Source organism: Miscanthus floridulus, chromosome 16, assembly GCF_019320115.1.
Source record: "Miscanthus floridulus cultivar M001 chromosome 16, ASM1932011v1, whole genome shotgun sequence".
NCBI lineage: Eukaryota > Viridiplantae > Streptophyta > Magnoliopsida > Poales > Poaceae > Miscanthus > Miscanthus floridulus.
In genome coordinates this window covers 1,460,796-1,467,737 of record NC_089595.1, presented here as the reverse complement: position 1 = coordinate 1,467,737, position 6,942 = coordinate 1,460,796, and the positions used below count along the sequence as shown (strand labels likewise).

At 45.5% G+C, this 6,942-nt stretch overlaps 1 long non-coding RNA gene across 1 annotated transcript; it reads left to right on the top strand.

The window, feature by feature from the left end:
• The first annotated feature begins 4,599 nt into the window (after positions 1–4,599).
• Positions 4,600–5,621, top strand: LOC136511489 (uncharacterized). Its single transcript, XR_010772732.1, has 2 exons — positions 4,600–4,981; positions 5,061–5,621. It is a non-coding gene; the product is annotated as an uncharacterized lncRNA (long non-coding RNA).
• The last annotated feature ends 1,321 nt before the right edge of the window (positions 5,622–6,942 follow it).

Genomic DNA, 6,942 nt, shown 5'->3' with positions numbered 1-6,942 from the left:
TTAAGTGTCATATTTTGCCTCACTTGATCAGTTTGAGCATTTGCTAGCACTTGTATTTGTTGCTACACACATAACAGCACCAGTTAGCGCATCTTTTCAATCTAATTGCTATACTCCTGAAGTTCATGCATTTCTGCATTCCTTGCATTCATAACATATTTTGAGGGGGAGTGATAGTTTTTTAGGGCTTGATGTGTGCATGTGTCAACAAGGGGGAGAGATAGATCACACAACTCCAAGGGGGGAGTTTATACACTAATCTTGTTGCATGCATTCATCTGTGAGATTGCATCATTTCAGGGGGAGTTGTATTTGAGTCTTTTGCTAGATGTGTTGAGCCTTTGCCTCCTCTTGAGGGCTAGTTGTGTTTTACTTGGTTGCGTCAAGCCATTGCCCATGTCTTTGGGGACCAAGTTTTGCTCATTTCAAATGATCTGGTTTAGGCTTTTCTTTGGCTTTTGGTCATTTGGGTGAGTCCCTTGTTTTTCTCTTCTTCTTTTATTTCTTTCTCTCAGCTATTGTGTGTTGGTGTTGATAATGCACTTATCAAAGGGGGAGATTGCAAACACAAGGTTGATATGTGCCCTTGTGGTTTGGATTTGTGATGAGTGATTATCAATGTGATACGCATCTTTGGTTGAGTTTGTGAACTAACCATGGCATGAGTTGGGTTGTGCAACACATCTCTTGGCTTGTGGTATGCAGGTATGGAGCTCAGACATGGTGGTCGATGGCAAGGTGAAGGTCAAGTAGGGACGTGCCGTGTTGATTGGTTGGGAGCGGTGAAGGATAGACGTGAGGCTTGGACCGAGGGACCAGGAGGCTAGGTGACCAGCCAAGGTGGCTGACACTTGGGGACATCGACAAGTGCAAGTGTACATGGAGGAGTGATCATGTGGACTAAGTCAAGACGACAGACATGCAAGTCAAGCGGAGGCTCTAGATGACTTGGCACCGAAGCGGTCGAGGACGGAGGTGACACGCATCGAGTGGCGGGGGACGTGTATAGAGTACGCTACTCGTGGTGGTTTGGTGGGTTGAGCCTCAAAACCACTAGGTGACGATTTCACGGTGTAAGGAAAATGGACCCTAGGCCCATTTACTTTGGATTTTGGTGTTTGATGACCAACACAACCAAATTGGACTAAAGAATTTGCAAGTGTTTGTTTTGTAGTTTAATAGGGTGCAAGACATGACTTGGATGAAGGCGACGTTATGATCCGATGATCAACACCGTAAGCAAGACCTTAGAATCATAAGAGAAGATCCAAGATATCAAGCAAAGTCCAAGCACGAAAATAGGAACCAAGCCGGACGCAAGATCACAAAGAAACGAGCTCACAGAGGTGATCGGACGCTGGATCAAACGCTGGTAGCACAGTGACCGAACGCTCCGATCAAGAGGCTCGACAGCAGCAGTGACTAGACGCTGAACGGCAAATCGACCGGACGTAGGACAACAGCGTCTGATCGAGTACAAAAAGGTTCTAGAGCGGCCAAATTGTGACCGGACGCTGGCAGCGTCCGATCAGTGGATCGTGGCTCCAATGGCCGGGACGACCGAACACATCCGATCAGGACGACCTGAGCGTCCGGTCAGTAGCAGAAAAGTGGGATTTCATCCCCAACGGCTACTTTCTCAGTGGGGCTTATAAATAGACCCCCAACCGGCCAAATCAAGCGAGTGGAGCTGAGGAAACATATTATGGGTGTTGATACACCATTTTAGTGATCTCTACTTGCATAGTGCTTAGTGATTCATTAGGTGATTAGCGTAGGTGCTTTGTGAAGTGCTTAGGTTTATTAGACCACAGCTTATGCGCTTGCTCTAGGTTTAGGCCTAGTGTTTAGTGAGGTTTGCATACCTCTTATCACTAGGTGCTTGCACGCACCATTGTTGTACATCTGAGGGGCTTGTAGTCTTGCGAGATCACACCAACCGCAATTGTGGTGTGGCTGCCACCGTGTACCGGAGGGAACAAGGCCCGCAGCGTTTCGACCTGAACTTAATAGTGAAGATGGCGAGGAGCATCCGGGAGAGGCATGCCGGAAGGTACATTAGAGACCCACTTGCGTGTGGGGAAGGCCCGAGGCTATCCATGGAGTTACCCAATCGGGAGCTTGGCCCTTGCGAGGGATTCCTTGCGAGGGGCTCCAACGAGGACTAGGGGGAAGCTTGCGCGCTTCTCAATACCTTGGCAAAAGTACCAGAGTCGTCGACGGGAGTTTGCATATCTCTACCTTGCTCTTTAGCTTCCGCATTTACATTGATTGTATTACTCCTTTTGTGGTAGAGATAGCAACACACTAGCAAAACCATAGTTGCACATTTAGGTAGTTTGTCTATTGCATAGGTTTTGCTAGGGTTAGAAAAAGATGCCAGAGTTTAGAGTTAGAATTTTAAGTTGCCTAATTCACCCCCCCCCCTCTTAGGCGTCACGGTCCCCTACACGCGGGTTTGGCCTCAAAACCCGGACGGAGGTTCCAAGGAGGAACGGGGCAGCACGTGGTGGAATGACAAAGGTTGCGTCAAGTCGAAGCAAATCTGTGAAGGAAGCGTGGCCGTCCGATCTATAGAAAAAGAGTTGGGCGATTATGCCCTCGGATATAGTGGTTCGGCTGAAAATATATAGGGACAAGTTGGTTATGTGTAATAGCTAAGCCCTATAAATAAGGGAGGGGTTGCTCCAACCAACCTCACCTCATGAGCATTTTCTCATTTCCTCATTCTAGTTCCCCCTCTCCTAGGGTTTGTTCTTGAGGTCCACAAATTACAAATTTGTGTAAACTGAGATTCTTGAGTGGGAATGGAGGCCTGAATCCTCCTCTTGTCCTCCAGGATTCATCACTTGTGTCTGTGATGTTCGAGTGCTTTTTCAGTCTGTTTCCCTTCCCTTTTCTTGCTTTGATTCATCATTTTGAGGGCGTTTTGGTTCGTTCTTTTTGGTTTGATTCACACAGGGACATGAGTTGATGCTACTCCATGAAGGAATTGGATTGAATCAACTCGAGCACGACGAATCGAACCGATTTTTGTTTGGGGGGGGGGGACTGTGTTCTTGCACGTGATCTAAAATTTAGGGTGGTGGAGTTCAAATTGGGCCATGATTTCTTCGGGATAGCTTCTCTCCTCTGTTGTGATTGCCTGTGTAAAATTTGAGTTCCTTTCATGGAGTTTTGATCAAGTTCCGTTGATTTTTCCTACCGCTTCCTCTTGCTGTTCTTGCGTGCGTGCGCTGCGTGCTGAGCCTCAAGCACTTGCTCTTGCAACCTTCCCTAAAAACCTTCAAGGAAACTTTTCGAAAACCTTCCCAGAAAACTTTCAGAAAACCTTCCCAGAAAACTTTCTGAAAACCTTCCCAGAAAACTTTATGGAAACTTTCCTAGAAAACTTTCCAGAAACCTTCACTATAAACTTTTCGGAAACTTTCACGGCAAGCTTTCTGGGAAACCTTAGGTAAACTTTTGGAAACCTTCAGCAACCTTTCCGGAAACCTTCTGTCGCAACTCTCTAGCTGAAATCTTTCAAGCTGCAAACTTCCAGAAAACCTTCCCCGGAAACTTTCAACAACCTTCCTGGAAACTTTCAGCTACAACCTTTCAGGAAACTTTCAGCAGCAACATTCCAGGAAACTTTGAGCTGCAACTTTTCAACAACTCTGAGCCGCAACTTTGCAACAACTTCCTGTGTTTCGATTTTGGGGTTGTGTTTGGGACAGTGGTTTAAGTTTTTGAAAGAAGTTTTCAGCTCCCATTCACCCCCCCTCTGGTCGTCGTTTTTGGTCCTTCAGGTTGCCCCGTTTGGATGTTGCAGTATTCTGAAACTGCAGTTTTTGGAAACCACAGTTTTAAAGACCACAACCATACAATTAGGGATGAAATGGTACGGACATTTTTTGACCGTATTCGAGAACAATTCCATTTAATGGGATTCCGATCTGTCCATATCCGAGTCCGGATATTCAACATCCGATACCGAATCCGTATCCGAATACTCAAATCGCATATTTATGATGTCGATATCCAATCGTATTTTATCCGGCATAGTTGACACTATCCGTATTCAAATCCAAATCTGGATAGAAATATGAAAACAAATGTAATAGCAGTGATATCCGTCTGTATCTGATCCGTTTTCGTCCTGCATACAATACCATAGTATTTAATTAGAAACTAGAGTTTTCCTTTGTTTTAGAAAAAAAACATGACGCCTGATGTGTTTGGCCGTTGCAGTATCTAGAAACCACAGTTTTCTCTGTTTTCAAGTGGTCTGGCTGCATGGAAGTGTTCAAATATAACATCTGTTCGTTATACATCAAGAGAAATCTATTATTTAAATAATGAAACTATGAGTAGTCAAACTTGATCCTTATTGCGTGCATCTGGCTTGACTGCAACTGTCATGCAAGGTTATCCACGGATCACAATTATTTCTGTTCCTAGTCATGCAGTACTTTTTTTCCTATTGATCAGATCTTACAAGGACCTTGCATGCAAACTAATCACTACTCCAACTGAATATTTATATATAGAAAGCTATGTCAAAACGGTGCAGTTCAACAATTATAAACAATGTGGGGAAGTTTTATCCAGCGAAAGCAAAGAGATGATGATGAGTTTGCTCTTATCACAGGATATAATCTTGGGAGTGATTCTTCATCTGAGCGTACACCAATCCATGATTCTATTCTTTCAGGAGAAGAATATGTATCAGATGTTTTGAAGGGTCATGAGTTAGGCTGCAAGCGAGAATTTAGGATGGAGAAAGCAATCTTTTGTAGATTGGTGGATTTGCTTTGAGATAAGAATCTTCTGCAAGATACAAGAGGGGTTGCGGTTGAAGAACAGGTAGCTATTTTCATGTATGCTATATCAAAAAATGCAAGCAATCATGAGGTTAACAGGAAGCCTTATACAATTGCCAACCATCAATATTCCGATCCAAATTTCAAGTAATTCAAAGTTTATGCCATACTTTAAGGTACTGCTAGTGGCACTCATTTTTCGTACATCTATTTATATTGTCATGTTCAATTTTTAACTAGAGTTACATTCTGTAGGACTGTATTGGAGCAATAGATGGAACATATGTTCCAATTCCCATTGCTCCACGTTTACGAGATCCGTACCCAAATAGGAAGGGGACATTGTCTCAAAATGTCATGGTTGCATGTAATTTTGACAATTGGTTTGTACATGTTAGTGCGGGGTGGGAAGGCTCAGCTTCATATGCGAGTGTTGCAAGAATTTTTATGTGCCTGAAGGAAAGTTCTATTTAGTCTGATGCAGGATATGCCAATACACCACATTTATATTGCACCATATCGCAAGGTAAGATATCATCTACAGGAGCAAGGCAGAAGCAACCAAAGGCTACAAAATCCTCAAGAATTATTCAACCTGAGGCGTGCACAGCTCCGTAATCATGTTGAACGTATTATAGGTGTTGTGAAGATGCGTTTTCAAATATTGAAGTGTGCTTCGCATCACCTTATTGACTCACAGGGTATTTGTTGTTCAACCAAGCAGCCATACAGCTCCATCCTTCTTTGGTCCATCCGTTTTGGCCATGGTATCTTGCTGAGAGATGATATTCCTTCATTATTGAAACAAGAACTCTAGTTTGCGCATCACTCCAATGTGCTCTTGGCTTTCCTTTTTTCCCGAAGGAATAGACGTGCACACACACACATTTAAACCCACAAAACGCAATAGCTCCTCAAAAGCCATATCCACGTCACCTTAAATTTTCTTAGCCGTTCGATTTTCCCATCCGATGGCTACAGCTCCTCCCACGAGATTCTTGTCAAAGCGGTTTCTGTTGAATTCCTTTGTTGCTTCTCCTTGCCATCTCTGGCTACTCTACTTCTACGGCTTCTCATTAGAGTAAGGAGACAGGCAACATATTACGTGCAAACCAACCAACTTGTGTAACTTGGAAACTACTAATCAGGACCACTAGATGCTAATCCAATGGATGGGGTAAGGAGCTTAAGCACAAAAAAAATCCGACGGGTGGGGAGCTTAAACACAAAAAAAAAATTCATCTCTTACTCCATCTATTAGATTACTATCTAGTGGTGCTGATGGTAGTTTTTAATTTTGTACTGGTTGATACGTTGCCGACAAATATATATACCAGCAGCTTCTCTCTCTCCCTCGCTCGTCGCCCTGACCGCCGCCGCTCCCCGACCTGCGCCGCGGCCCCGGCCCCCGCTCCGGCGGCGCACCGGCATGGCTGCCGCGCCGGACACGGCCCCGGCCTCGGCTCTGGCAGCGCGCCGTTGCGGGGAGCGCCCGGTGCAGCGCCCCCCGACCACGTCGGCAGCGTGGGTGCCCCCTTCCTTCCCTCTCTTCTGTCTCGCTGCATCGTGTGCACTGGTTGGTGGTTGCGGCTGCCGGCTGGCCGTCGACTCTTCCTCTTCGTCAGTGGTGGCGCCTCATTTCGGCGGCCGGATCTGGCAACAGGTCACCATTAGGCCCTGCGTTGCCGATGAGCACCCACCAGGTACGCCCACCCCTTCTCTTCTCTGCACGATGTGAAAAAACGAGTACCCAAACCCTATCTTGATCCATTTTCCAGATTAGCCGATGGGGATGCAAAACAGAAGCTCGTCGATGCTGAACGATGTCTGAATCGGCTCTCTGGTAAAAGTTGCCGCCCCTTCCGTCCGCTAGTCATTCTGGTTTTCTGATCTCGTGGTAAGCCCTCCATCCCTCTCGGTTTTGCATTTGGTAAAGGAAATGCTCCTCCATTGGGTGTCGTTTAGCTGGCATGTAAGAATCTGCCCCCGTGTAATGTAGGTCGTCGTTGGAGCGCCATGTATGCAGGATGCAAAAGGGTGGTGGTACATCCATGCACAGGCTGTATCCTGTATGAAATCGTGTTCACTTCGGGTTCAATTTTTGCACATGATTTATTCCTGTACCTTGCAGTCGGTT